General features: G+C 38.5%; 1 protein-coding gene across 1 annotated transcript in view; it reads left to right on the top strand.

Moving 5' to 3' along the window:
- slc30a9 (solute carrier family 30 member 9) overlaps positions 1-12,698 on the top strand; it is a 990,624-nt gene extending 977,926 nt beyond the window's left edge. The window contains exon 21 of the transcript XR_007935138.1: positions 12,685-12,698. The gene's annotated coding sequence lies outside the window, so the exon portion shown is untranslated. The remainder of the gene's footprint in view (positions 1-12,684) is intronic.
- The last annotated feature ends 2,705 nt before the right edge of the window (positions 12,699-15,403 follow it).

Below are 15,403 nucleotides of genomic sequence, written 5' to 3'. Positions count from 1 at the left end.
GTGATGAACAGGAGAAAGAACTGAATAAAAACAAAGTGAAGGTCAAAACCGGATGTTTAAAAGATGAAATTGCAAACTAAAAATCAAAGTCAAGGAACAATGCAATTTCAAGAGCCAGAGATTAAAAGTAAAGAGAATCAAAATCATAGTATTTTATTCCAATCTCAAATTCAAAACAGCAGCCATGATGACCTTTAACCCTTCACCAACAATCCCTCAATGACGTGATGCTTGAGGCCATGATCCACATTCTGATGATGGAATCCACATAATGGTGACACCCATTGTCAAAACAAAGAAGCATCCAAAAAGTCATTAATTAAAATTCATCTTTTAAACAAAGGCTCCAATCAAAAAAATGATTTATCTGTGTATAAAAAGCTCAGATTTGAAAACCATAATCATTTTATACCACAAGGAAAGTCCCCGAAAAATGTAAATAAAACTTCATACTACTGAGATTCTGTGTTTGGGAACTACAGTATGTGGCTCTCTGACATCATGCCGTCATTGTTCCTGTTCACCCATGCTATCGTGATTGTTTCACTGCTTTCTACGGATTTCAGGGCAATTGGGCCTGTCTTTCAACAGGTATTTGGTGTGATTGTTTGATCTCTATAGGGTGCCATCAACACAGGTTTTGATGCCAACAGAAGGCCATTTAAGACCTGCAAACAAAAAACAAGAAGAACAATGCAGCTAATTTTTGCCACTTAACTGTATTAGTGAACAGAAACTGCAGGGTTTTGAGCGGCAACTGCTGAGAGTTATTAAGAACTGGAAGAACAACAGCTGGGAGGCTAATCATCAGATACAATGGCTACCTTCAACAGAGAGTTTAGCAGAGAATCAGGATCACATCAAACAGCAGTAAACAGAAGCTCCCTATTGTTAAACATGATGAGAGTGATCCGGTTTTATTTGTCTCATCTGCCTAAATTGTAAAACCTTCCATTTATCCCTATTTTTGTTTAATCTGGGTTTTTCTGTTTTTTTTTTCTGAGGCTGCCATATAATGGAGATTACAGGTACTGTACATGTAATTTGTCACATTATTAATAAATATAGTAAAATGGAGCATGTGGAAAGTGTATTGTCTGTGTTTTTTCATGTTGATTTTACATGTTAATTTGAGTTACTTTCCTTGTTTTCCTTCCTGATAGTACCATAAGTGGATCTTCTTAAGGGGATAAAATGAGATTATGGTGTTGGCCTTCTTTTCAGACTTGATCCCACCCCATTTAGATTGGTGAGGTGGAACAGGTCAGCCATCCTAGATGTTATTTTTTAGAAGGATACTTCCTGGAAATTAGCTCCAAGATGTTTTTTTCTTTACATCATTCTTACACTCAGTGTACTCCAGTTCTATCAGAGCAGACTTTCAGTTGAGTCTCTATCTGAACACAAAGCTGTGATGTAATTTAAATGCCTGATAAAAATGAATAATCTTGCGGATTTCTTTAAAAAAATGATGTACAACCCTGGAATTCATTTTCTTTTGTACCTCAATTTGTCAGTCAACATTGTACCATTTTTAGATTTCATATTCCATAGCACTGCAAAGTTATGTAGTTTGGTACAAGGTGTCTATCTTTTTGGAAACTTTTTGTTTCTTGCACTTAAACAATCTCTCAAAAAAAAAAAAAAAATATTATATATATATATATATATATATATATATATATATATAAAACTTAACTTGTTTCAGGAGACTGTTTGAATTGTTCGAAGTCTGAATCAATTCTCGTCATTAGAAATAATGGGAAGTAAATTAATCTGTTTCCAGACCCTAACCAATACCCATTTCAATAAACAGCAAAAATGACACAATTAAATACCCTTAATAATAAATTAAAACATAAAACAATAAATAAAATAAGTAAATAAATACTGTATAATAAAATGAAAATTGCATTTATTGTACTTTAGTGAGGAGTGATGATGCCCCATGTGGCTGGTGGAGAGGAAGAGAAATATTACTGTTATGTACCTTCCATAAACATGCGTTGCGATACGTTCCTTTTTCACCTCAATCATCAATACTACAACCTTCTTCTAAGGCTTTGTTGCTTCTGCACTCTTGTTGGATGCCATGATTAATAGATAGGGGTTATATATATATATATATATATATATAAGCAAACAGACCAGAAAAAAAGCAAAAAAAAACACTGAAAACACACAAGCATAATGCAAGAGTTGCTTCCACAGCAAGGGCGAGAGATGACTTGGGAGCACAACAGATGATATTTATACTCACTGTGTAAGTGCCATCTGTTGCTGCATTTTTTTCAATGCACTCACAGTTCAAACGTAGAAGCATTGTTCAAACACCAGATCAAATTTCTCTCGAATTTAGCATTTAAACTCTGGATCATTCAAAGTACGAGGCACCACTGTACTCTATATATGTGTATATATGTATGTACTGTATATGCATACGTCATGGGTTGAGTTTGACAGTTAGGTTTGGTGGGGCAGATACATGAAAAAAAATTATTTTATTTTTTTAGAGTCACAACTGCACAGCCTAAATCTCACAATAACAAGTTTTAAACTTTAAAATAAAAAAAAATACACAAGTTCTGTTAACGATATTGAAATGACAGACACTTTCATTGTCTACTTATTGTACTTGTGACAAAGTAAATACATTATTTTTTAAATAAATTGGAAAAAAATTATCCATGCCATTAAGAATTTTCAGATTGGGCTAAGTGTTTTGAAGGATATCCCAGGTGGATTGTCAATGCATCAATAAAGTGACTTTACTGTGTGTATGTCTTGTCTAGCAATTGTTCCTGCCTTGTGCATGAGGAGTTTTCCTGTATCCCTGCCCTGTGGATTTAGAGAAAAAGAGGAATTGAAGGAAACACTTCATTAAAAAGGCATTTTTGTTTTTAAAATATTTTGTCACAAGGTGTATGTGACATGTGACTGAGTTTTGCTCAGACTGCCTCACTGCTGTTTGTACAGCGGCACATAAGACAACAACACACGGACACGCCACTTGGTGGTCATTTAAATAGCTACTTGAGGATCTATCTTGCTGATAGGAGGGACTGTTTGAAGTGTAAAAGAGTAAAACATCAAATACAAAATATTCAAGATGAAGTGACCTCTCTCGAGCTAAGTTAGAAACAGTGAATTAGTCTGTGATTTATGTAGTATAGAATCTTTCTTTGTTTTCATGTTAGGCAAGGTGTAAATGAGAGTTGATTAGGATGGATATAAGTATGATATTCATTTGATTACCAACATACTTAAATTATCTGTGGCATTAAAAAATAATATATAAACATTTGAGGAATAAACTTTACTTTAGTAACAGTGCCACCACTTGGAGGAACTATGCCCCCAGAGCCCCCCTTAAACTTTGCCTATGAGATAATATATATATATATATATATATATATATATATATATATATATATATATATATATATATATATATATACAGTATATCTCAGAAGTAAACAATTTGTAACTATCAGTATACTAATATTATAATTGCCATATAATTCTCATTGAAAGTTTTACTTTCAAAATTATCTTTCATGCTAGTCCTTCAAAAAGTTTCTGTTATGACTCAGAACATATTTTGTACAGTAGACTGGGATTTTTCAGCTTCATTTCACACATCTTAACTTCTCTTGCAGTTGTCCCACAAGAGTTTAGAGTGTTTTCATTTTATGTTTTTTTTTGCTTTTTTTTCCATTTCACATCTAGAATAATCTAAGTATATCCATACATTCTTATACAAGATTCTTCCAGTACTCGGCGAATGTCTTTCTTGACAACCCTGTGACAGGGCAGAAAATTGCCTTTGACAAAGCTCCAGAGCTATTCACACACACACACACCTAAAGTATTTAAACAGAGGACAATATAGAATACACAATCACCCTAAACAACTTGAGTATGGCATGAAGGAAGAAAACTGGCATAATGAGGAACAGTGCTTGAAGTGGAACCAAATTACAGATTATTCTTGTTTTAATTTTTATGCTAATACACTAGCATTCAATGAAAGAGCACAAGGTTGGGAGTTTGTGTCTCTGTCAAACTTCAAGTTCTGCAAAACAAGTACGTTCAATAGAAGAGTGATTCTATTATATTATAAGTGGCACAGAATACAGTGACATTTGATCAGATGGGTGGCTGTGTGAGTTACTTGTGAACAGTGCACTACATTGTAACAGTACTAACCTGAAACTGGAAGAGTACTGCTCAAATAACTAACATAGGGACCACATGCAGCAGACAAACAGCATCCTTTCATGGTAACTGAATCCATGACACTTGAACTGCAGAGCTGAATTCTACAATGATTCAAAGTTATGCTACAAACAATACTTTCAGCAAACTCGCTGTTCTAAATAGAGTCAAATCTGTGATCAGAATCTAACTTGGCTTCTTCAAATTCAGTATCATATGCATTTTGTAACTTTTGTAGGAATTTCTCTACTGTATGTTTTCTTTTTTGTCCCTAGTACAAATTTTAAGTCTTATTCAGTGTCAACCAAACAATCACTCAGTTCTCACTGCTGCATTCCTACAGAAGCTTAGTGTGAAGCATGTGTAACAGTGTGTAATGCTGAACTCTCGCACACTCAATGTATTTCATGCCTTTTACTCACAGCTATGACAGGCAGTATAAATGAGCAATCACAGACAACTATACATCATTGGAATGGTCTGAGTCTCATCTTTCACTTTATGTGTCTCAATGCAGGTAGGATTAAAGCAGATTGACTTTGCTGTTATGCGCTGCTTGCCCTAGCATATAAGTGTGCAATTTGCATATTTTACTAATGAAAGAGCTGACAACATGGAAACATATGATTTATTTGAAAGAAGACACCCTTGGATATGTACAGTAAAAATATCATTATTTCTATTGATTATCTTGTGTGTTTACTGCACAAACAACTTTAAAATATGGCAGTGTCCCACCAGTGGGACAATGTGGGTTGAAATGGTTAAAACACATTTGTGATATTTACCCTCGCTAGGAAAACTGGTTACTATGTAATCATACAGTTCACATGACAATACATAGATAATATATATGTATATAAAATGGCATATGGTATTAAATTGATTTTACATGGACTGCTTAAACACCCAAAGTAGCTAGTGAGCATTACTTTTAAAGGTTCTAAAAAATTAAATAAAAATAACCTTTTCAATATTTTTTAACAAAGTTGTTCAATAAAACTACCCTTCTGTGTATAGTAGATCCACAACATTCGCACGTTTAACTTTTGCAACTTCAAGTATTTATGTGATTTTATTAGTAACCTTATTTTTACTTTATGGCTACCTACAGTAGACAAAAAAATGAGAGGAGCAATGCAGTAAGTTTAAGGAGAGGTTAGTATACTAGAGGCGCTTCATCTGTCTTGTTCACCCTACCATTGTCGAGTAAGGAGTTTCCCATGCATTTGTTGCATATTTTTATTATTGTGCTTAAAAAAATCAAGTTTTGTGTTGCAATTATGCCCTCTTAGCATAGTGCAAGTCCTCCAGGCTCTAAGCCCAACTTTGCAAAGTCAGTGATGTGGTTTAGTGAGAAAATAAAGGTGTCAGATAAACTTTGTGCTGGAATGTTAGCAGCCACTCTCGGCCATGATTTTTGTGTTATTAAAAAAAAGGAAGAAAACAGTGACTGGCTAGAGACATTGAGACTGCCGATCCCATCATTGATTGCAGCCTCAAGGTTAAATGTCAACTTGCCTCTGCTATGCTTCCATACACCAAGACCCTTAAGGATCTCAAATGGCGCATGAAGCAGATTATGCTGACACATTATGTCAAGCTTGTGCGTCCTTCACAATCACCAATGCCATCTTCCAGCCATGAAATATGGAGTATCGGAAGTGATGTCGAGACCTCGCCAGTCTGTACGTCTTCCACTAGCAGTGACTAAAATTTTATTGTATTGACATGTTAGCTCTAGGGAATGACTAGCAAAAAAACTGTTTTGCATGTTACCAATTTTATTTTGTGTACTGCATTTTATAGGTTACTAGTTGATTACCCAGTGGCTTCGCTCACTGAGTGCAAGGGAAAAAAATAAAATGTAGTCTATAAGTTATTAAACAATGAAACATTAACATTTAAGAAGTAAAGATACATTGAGCACTACTGGAGTGGTTTCGGGTAAACTACATTTTAAAGGCGCTATAACACAACAGGTAAGTAGTAGATCCCTGAAAGGCGCTACATGACCGTTGTGGTATAGAAATTACATTTTCTATGTGATTGTCCAAATTTTTGCCTGACAACCTTGCACTACATGCCTGTGATTTACTTGTTAAAATAATTAATCACAAAAGCAACCTTGAATGTTGTAGGGTTTTAGTGACCTGAACTTACCTTAAGGGACAATAAGTAGTTGTGCAGGGCAATTTACAAATAGAATCCTGCTTCGATGGCGCCGATTACACTCATTCGCAAAGATTTCCACTCTCCCAGGAGCCGACGGGGGACTTGAAGTGTCACAAACAGTGCAAGAAGAGAGGACGCTGCCCGAAACTGCGAAGCTCTCGACTCGGCGGAGCAGCCCGACATTCCTCGCCTCCCAGCATCCACTTTGTTCTCACGACCCCTCGCAGCTGAAGGCAGTCTCGTCTTCACATTGTTTATAGCTCGCTGCAGTTAAAAAGTAGAAAGACGCAAAGCTGTTTTCCTCATCTCAAGTACTGCCAACTAAAAAAAGTTACAATGTGGCAGTTTCAGCGACAGTCACGTGGACGAATAAATAAAACTTCGCTGTCAGAATGCGCCTGGCTAGTTCCTGTATTATAATATGTTCTGTGGTCATAGGTAATTTCCATATCGTGTGGTCATACGTAATTTCCGTTTCATACGTAATTTCCATATCACATGGTCATATGTAATTTCCGTTTCAAACGCAAAAAGAATTTTATATATATAGATATCATGACTAAAATGTTATGAAAAGTGCATATTATCAGAAATAATTTTTCGTTATAAAGGTTTCTATAAATATTTCTGTTTTGAGCATTCTGTAGCAAAGGTTTACTTTTTTTGTGGTTGTTGGAACCTAACCACCTGTTTCCAATAGGTTCAGTTTATTGACATTACCATCTTTGACTTTTGTGCCATTTTCTAGCAATGTTACCCCTGCAAAAGCTGTGGGTTGTCTGTAAGTGATATAACAAAATGCTGGATTGTCTTTCTGTTCTTTGTAAAATATTTCAAGGTTTTTTTTAAATTATTACAGAGATGTTCAATTTTTAGCCACCACTAAATTGCTAACAATGTATCTCTGAAGGAATTAAAACATGGTGGTGGAGAACTAGCACAAGTGTCACTTAAATGCTTGCTTATTGGTTTCCATGAATGCCCAAATGATTTGCCCAGCAATCACATGGCTGTCCGCACAGATTTAATGGCATAAATTTTGAAAAGCATTATGCAGGTTAGGAAATGGTTATGGATTTTTATTATATTTTATTAGAATTTTATAGAGCAGTGGCGGAGGCAGAAAATTTTGCTGCAGTGACCTGCCTTTATATTTTCAATTTGCAGGAAACATTTTTAATAGATCCCCCTGGAGTAGAGTTCTGTTATTATTTAAGGGTTCTAGAATGCACATAATTAATTTCTGCAAGTATTTTGTATTGGTAACTTCCTTTTAAGAACACTACTTTTATATAATAATTTTTGTGTGGTTTTCATGCGCTATGGTTCAGAGAGGAGTTCATCCAGGTTTTCTGTATTGTTGCCTGCGCCTCAACCAGAGGCCATTTTGTCTAAGCACAATTTCTCAACATTGTGCTAAATCACTAAATATACCATTTAGTTTTTGTTTTAAAGTCAAGTCACTCTTTTGAGGAGATGACCTTTCTGTGTTATTGTCTCTGCCCAGAAATGATCCAGCAGTTGAGTTCTCCCTGACAAGAAATAATTCCATAGTGAAGTCATCCTTGAATTGGTCCAGCCATAAAGTCATCACATTCAATTTCTAATTTGACTAGTCTGTTATATTTTGAACCCAAGGGGGTGAGGCCCCCTGACATTGCAGCTATGGGGACTGCCCAGAGCCTAGATAAAGGCCTGAGAGGCTTCAGCCCAGTCCTGAGACATTAGTTCCTATTCATATTGTTTTGCTCCAATCCTTGGATTGTATTTGTGCTTTAGGATTTTGTGACTAGGAGCTTCAAAGCCAGGTCTACTTGGTAATTTGAAGACTTTGAGTTGAGTGAGCCCTGCAATTACAGCATCATGCCACAATTTTTCTATTATGATTTTTATTGTGGATACCAATATTTTATGTATTTATGAATGTCCATAGTTATGAAGTTAATGGCAATAGCGCCTTGTTACTATACAAAGAATGAAAGTTCTTTTGAATGAGTTCATCAAGCCAAAGCTGTTTAATATGGTAGCAGAGTTGGTGGTGATAGAGTTAAATATTTTGGATTTCTATTAGTTATCTAGCAAATATAGTAAAAATAGTAAAATTAAAAACATGGAAGAGAATTCCCATAGGTTGTTGTCTCAGTTTACAATCCAGAAGTTTGAGAAGTTAAATAAAATTTAAGTTGGTAAAGTAATGTTACCAGCTTGTTTTTTTTTGTAAATAAATCAGTTTCTGACTATCTCCCTAAACCTCCTACCATTACCGCTAATGCACGACCAGTGGAAAGGAAACATCTGTAGAGTGAGAGTCTGAAATTCTGAAGAGGCAAGCATATTTTGGTTAAAATTGGAATGCTTACAACTTTCCAGGTGAAACTTTAGTGTTTATTGGGACTGAAAGTGAAGTTAAAGTAACATGAATACGCCCTACTAAAATCTGGTATAAAAATCTGCAAGATTTTCATTTCATTATCCTATCAATAATCTCCATTTAAAAGAATAACATGGTTGTGTCTTTGACTTCCTCCAACATAAATCTAAATGAACAGATTCAGATTAATCAATTCTCAGCACAATGCATTTATAAATATTAATGCGAAATAAACATGTTATACATGCTAAGTCCACTGCTATTGCCATTACCCCATAACTGATATACACCTAGGTTGAGAAATTACTGCAAAATATTATGAGAAAACTAAATAGGCTGCTATTTTCATTCCTGCTTGTAATGTTTAGATGAAGAGTGTAGCCGATGTGATCTAGATGGATATGTGCTTATGCTGCTCTTACAGGACACTTTTCATGTGAATTAGTGGCATTTTTCAGGCCAGTGACAAAATAAAGCTATTTTTAGGGAATAAATTAAATAGGCAAAACTGTTAAAACATTCCTTTTGTCAAAAACGGAGGAGCCTAGGACAGTTCAATTGTAGTGACAATACCTCACTTTTGCCTCTCATGACATCTCTCTAACCACTAACATGCCATGTGCATTAACTACTATTATATGATATGCAAAAATTAGTATAAATATGATTGGGTAAACTATACTGATGTTACTAGAACTACACTATGAATGCATGCTCAAAATATTTAAACCAATATCTATGTGTTGGGTTACATTTTCCATTGTTCTGTCAACCAAAATGATTATGTTTGACTGCTTGGCAGTTCTACATTAGTGTGATGGGCCATTGTGTGACATCTTAAGCATCATCCAAATCTGTAAGCATTTATGGCTAACCTTTGTTTAATAATGGATTTACCACATCTGGCAGCATGTTTAAGAAAGTGAGGCTTTTAGCTATCTGATACCATTAGTATCTTACTGAAAATTCAGAAGTAGCATTTCAGATAACATATTCTTCTTTCAGGAGAGACAAAATGTTTAGGGTTTATGGATTAAAGCTTGATTTTTTCACTGACTCAATATACAGCTTTTTTTCTAACTTCAGCACTAAATTATAGGTTTGCCAGCACTGAGAAGATAATAATTATGGCTAAGGCTTTAACAAGGAAAAATAAAATGTGGCATTCAATTTATTTCACGGATGAGTAGCGAGTGTCTTGCTTTAAAAGCCAATTTATATGACAGTTTTTGCTCTGAGGGTCCCCCTAATACATATAACTAGTGTTAAACAAATCACCTTGATTGTCAGCCTAATACTGAATGTCTTATCATGGGAGATTTTAAACTGTGATTAGCTAAACTCAGAAACAATGTTAAACACTAAGCCTTGCTATCTAAAGCACGCAGTGTTGACACTCTTAATTATTCCTTCATTAATGAATAAGAGACACAACTTTTATTCTGTGTTTTTAACCAATGATAAACCAATTGTAAGAAACTAAGATAAATATACATACTGTATACACTCACTGAGCAAATTCTTAAGAACACTGTTCTACTACTGGGTAGGGCCTCCTTTTGCTCTCAAAATAGCCTCAGATCTTTGTGATATTGATTCCACAAGATATTGGAAGAAATGTTTGACATTATGGTCCATGTTCACATAACTACATCACACACTTCCTGCAGATTTGTCAGCTGCACATTCATGCTGAGAATATCTTGTTCTTCCACATCTCAAAAGGTTTCTGTTGGACTAAGCTCTTGTGACTGGGAAGGCCACTGAAGACCCCTGAACTCATTGTCTTGTTTATGAAACCAATTTGAGATGCCTCTTACTTTGTGACATGGTACATTATCCTCACAGGTGGCGCAGTGGTAGTGCTGCTGCTTTGCAGCAAGGAGACTGTGGAAGATTGTGGGTTCGCTTCCCAGTTCCTCCCTGTGTGGATAGTGCTTTGAGTACTGAGAAAAGCGCTATATAAATGTAATGAATTATTATTATTATTATTACTCTGGAAGTACCCATTAAAAGATGGGAAAATTGTGGTCATGCACATGGTCAGCAACAATTCTCAAATAGGCCGTGGCATTCAAGAAATGATTGATTGGTATTCACAGGCCCAATTTGTGCCAAGAAAACATTCCCCACACTGTTATACCACCACCACCACCAGCCTGGTGTGTTAACACAAGGCAGGTTGGGTACGTGAATTCATGGTGTTAGCCCAAAATTCTGAGCGTACCACCTGTGGGCTTTAGCAGAAATCAAGATTCATCATACCAAGTTACATTTTTCTAGTCTTCGATGGTACAGTTTTGGTGAACCTGTAACCACTGCAGCCTCTGCACTGTTCTTGGCTTATAGAACTTGATGTGGCCTTCTCCTGTTGTAGCCCATCCACCCCAAGTTTTAACATGTTGTACATTCTGAGATACTTTTCTGCTCTACACAGTTGTACAGAGTGGTTAAGTGAGTTACTGTAGCCTTTCTGTCAGCTACAACCAGTCTGGCTATTCTCCTCTGACCTCTTTCATCAACCAGACATTCCAGTTCATAGGACTGCTGCTCACTGGATGTGTTTTTGTTTTCTCACCATTCTGAGTAAACGTTCAAGACTGTTGTGTGTGATAACCCAGGAGATCAGCAGTTACAGAAATATTCCAACCAGCCCATCTGGCACCACCATTCATGAGATCACATTTTTTCTCCATTCCCAGGTTTGATATTTACATTTACTGAAACTCATGACCTGTATCTGCATGATTTTATAATTGCACTTCTGCCACATGGTTGGTTGATTAGATAACTGCATGGATGAGCAGGTTTATAGGCATTCTTAATAATTTGCTCATTGAGTGTATGTATCCAGTTAATTGAGGCTTAAAAGTGAAATAATGCATATTTAGAAAGAAGCAAATCTATTAATATTTATTTATGAACCAAATAAAAACAAATCATTTAATCCAGACCAGAGATGAATATTGGTTTTATTATGCAAATTTAACTGAACGGTGCTACACACAATTACATATAAACCATTATTTTACAACTTTTGTAATCCAGGTTGATTTTTTTACTCTAAATAACATCACATTATAACTAAATTACACTCTAAACGCAGGACTGAAGAAATTAAAATAGTCTTTCTTTAGAGCACAAGACACTCAAATTCAGCAGATTACACTAGTATGATAACTTTATTCTTCAGTGTACATGTTCTGTCCATTAGACAAAAGTTATCATACAGTTCCTGTCCTGATTGAAACAGATATAACCAGGTCTATTGCACTGACAGGAAAAATAAAACAGAATCGCAGAAGAAGAATAGGTCAAGATAGCATATTGGGCATCAGTATCTTATGAATAAAGGTAAGCTATTCTCTGACTCATTATGTATGCTCTTGCAAAATAATAGTAAAATGGTGAGGTTTTCTTTGAGCAATTGCAAAGTAATTATCAAAAATACAATCTGTGATAGACATGATCTCCACTCACCACATACACCATTTGGCAGTATCAAACATTTTCTTTCTTACCTCCAGTCTCTTTTTTTCTTATTGCGTATGAGATTATCTGAAAGGAAAGTGACAATTCATTATAAGAAATATAGCTGAAATTCAGTGCATCATATTATACTGGTTACAAAAGACTTTAATTTCATTCCACTTCTCCAGGTGAGAGTTCTGGAGATAACACGTGGAGCTTCAAAGACAAAGGAGTCTTATCTTCACAACATTTCTATCCTTCTCTCAGATGGTGCCAGACTTGTCAAATGATATAAACCCCCACACCTTCTTCCAGTGTGCCTGTGGGATGCACTGAGGGCACTTTAACTACATACCTGAAATCCCTCCAATGGCGGCTCCCAATTTGGAGAAACTAAATTTTTTTTCCAGTATCTCACACTTTCAAATTTCAGCAACCCTGCACATGAGCCTTATTTTGGCCATTTGTACAGATTTGTAATATGTTTGTTTCATTCATTACATGGGAAATATGCTAAGCAAATAAAATGTTTTATTATTATTATTATTGAGGGCTCTTGACTATAGCCAAGAAGGTAGATGTAGGCTGAGTGGTTAATCATAAACTTGATATGAGGTTAAAGCCCACAAAAGTACTGCTCCTCTACAGATTCATTGGCTGATCTCACGATCACCTCTACACTCACTTGTCAACACGACATTAACATACCATATATATTCACGTATAAGTCGGGGTCTTGAAACCTGAAAAATCAATCATAAAATCAGACCCTGACTTATATGCCCATTCGAAAATGTGGCACTTAATTTTTTTTTTCATCTTTCTGCTTCCGCCATTCTCGCACCAGTTTCTCAGATACATCGAATTTTGTTGCAGCAGCGCAGTTACCAATTTCTTTCGCCACTTCAATGGCTTTTAATTTAAAACGAGCTTCATATTTTCTTCTGATCGAACACTCCATTGTCGATAAGGGATGCTGTTATGATAAAGGTGTATGAGGGTGTGAGATACAAAAAACACAAAACAGTGCAAATGTCGCTTTGGAATAGTTCGGGTATTACTGTGTGGTCACATAGGTGCAATACATAGAAAAAAAGGCAGTTTGCTCCGTGGTTACTCTCTCAGGTGGGCGTTAGCATATCATAATCTCTTGGACCAATAGCATGAGTATTCCGCATTCAACTTATACAACCGTCCATCCATCCATTGTCTCCCGCTTATCCGAGGTCGGGTCGCGGGGGCAGCAGCTTGAGCAGAGATGCCCAGACTTCCCTCTCCCCGGCCACTTCTTCTAGCTCTTCCGGGAGAATCCCAAGGCGTTCCCAGGCCAGTCGAGAGACATAGTCCCTCCAGCGTGTCCTGGGTCTTCCCCGGGGCCTCCTCCCGGTTGGACGTGCCCGGAACACCTCGCCAGGGAGGCGTCCAGGAGGCATCCTGATCAGATGCCCGAGCCACCTCATCTGACTCCTCTCGATGCGGAGGAGCAGCGGCTCTACTCTGAGCCCCTCCCGATTGACTGAGCTTCTCACCCTATCTTTAAGGGAAAGCCCAGACACCCTGCGGAGGAAACTCATTTCAGCCGCTTGTATTCGCGATCTCGTTCTTTCGGTCACTACCCATAGCTCATGACCATAGGTGAGGGTAGGAACATAGATCGACTGGTAAATTGAGAGCTTCGCCTTGCGGCTCAGCTCCTTTTTCACCACGACAGACCGATGCAATGCCCGCATTACTGCGGATGCCGCACCGATCCGCCTGTCGATCTCACGCTCCATTCTTCCCTCACTCGTGAACAAGACCCCGAGATACTTGAACTCCTCCACTTGGGGCAGGATCTCGCTACCAACTCTGAGAGGGCACTCCACCCTTTTCCGGCTGAGGACCATGGTCTCGGATTTGGAGGTGCTGATTCTCATCCCAGCCGCTTCACACTCGGCTGCGAACCGATCCAGAGAGAGCTGAAGATCACGGCCTGATGAAGCAAACAGGACAACATCATCTGCAAAAAGCAGTGACCCAATCCTGAGCCCACCAAACCGGACCCCCTCAACACCCTGGCTGCGCCTAGAAATTCTGTCCATAAAAGTTATGAACAGAATCGGTGACAAAGGGCAGCCCTGGCGGAGTCCAACTCTCACTGGAAACGGGTTCGACTTACTGCCGGCAATGCGGACCAAGCTCTGGCACCGATCGTACAGGGACTGAACAGCCCTTATCAGGGGGGCCGGTACCCCATACTCTCGGAGTACCCCCCACAGGATTCCCCGAGGGACACGGTCGAATGCCTTTTCTAAGTCCACAAAACACATGTAGACTGGTTGGGCAAACTCCCATGCACCCTCCAGGACCCTGCTAAGGGTATAGAGCTGGTCCACTGTTCCGCGACCAGGACGAAAACCACACTGTTCCTCCTGAATCCGAGGCTCGACTATCCGACGGACCCTCCTCTCCAGGACCCCTGAATAGACTTTTCCAGGGAGGCTGATGTGTGATCCCTCTGTAGTTGGAACACACTCTCCGATCCCCCTTCTTAAAGAGGGGGACCACCACCCCGGTCTGCCAATCCAGAGGCACTGTCCCTGATGTCCATGCGATGTTGCAGAGGCGTGTCAGCCAAGACAGTCCTACAACATCCAGAGCCTTGAGGAACTCCGGGCGTATCTCATCCACCCCCGGGGCCCTGCCACCAAGGAGTTTTTTGACCACCTCGGTGACCTCAGTCCCAGAGATGGGGGAGCCCACCTCTGAGTCCCCAGGCTCTGCTTCCTCATTGGAAGGCATGTTAATGGGATTGAGGAGGTCTTCGAAGTATTCCCCCCACCGACCCACAACGTCCCGAGTCGAGGTCAGCAGCGCACCATCCCCACCATATACAGTGTTGACACTGCACTGCTTCCCCTTCCTGAGACGCCGGATGGTGGACCAGAATCTCCTCGAAGCCGTCCGAAAGTCATTCTCCATGGCCTCCCCAAACTCCTCCCACGCCCGAGTTTTTGCCTCAGCAACCACCAAAGCCGCATTCCGCTTGGCCTGCCGGTACCTATCAGCTGCCTCCGGGGTCCCACAGGACAAAAGGGTCCTGTAGGACTCCTTCTTCAGCTTGACGGCATCCTTCACCGCCGGTGTCCACCAGCGGGTTCGGGGATTGCCGCCACGACAGGCACCGAC

The sequence above is a fragment of the Erpetoichthys calabaricus genome, chromosome 5 (assembly GCF_900747795.2).
Source record: "Erpetoichthys calabaricus chromosome 5, fErpCal1.3, whole genome shotgun sequence".
In the NCBI taxonomy this organism is placed as follows: domain Eukaryota; kingdom Metazoa; phylum Chordata; class Cladistia; order Polypteriformes; family Polypteridae; genus Erpetoichthys; species Erpetoichthys calabaricus.
The sequence above is the reverse complement of the archived record's forward strand: the minus strand, read 5'-3'. Positions and strand labels throughout refer to the sequence as shown.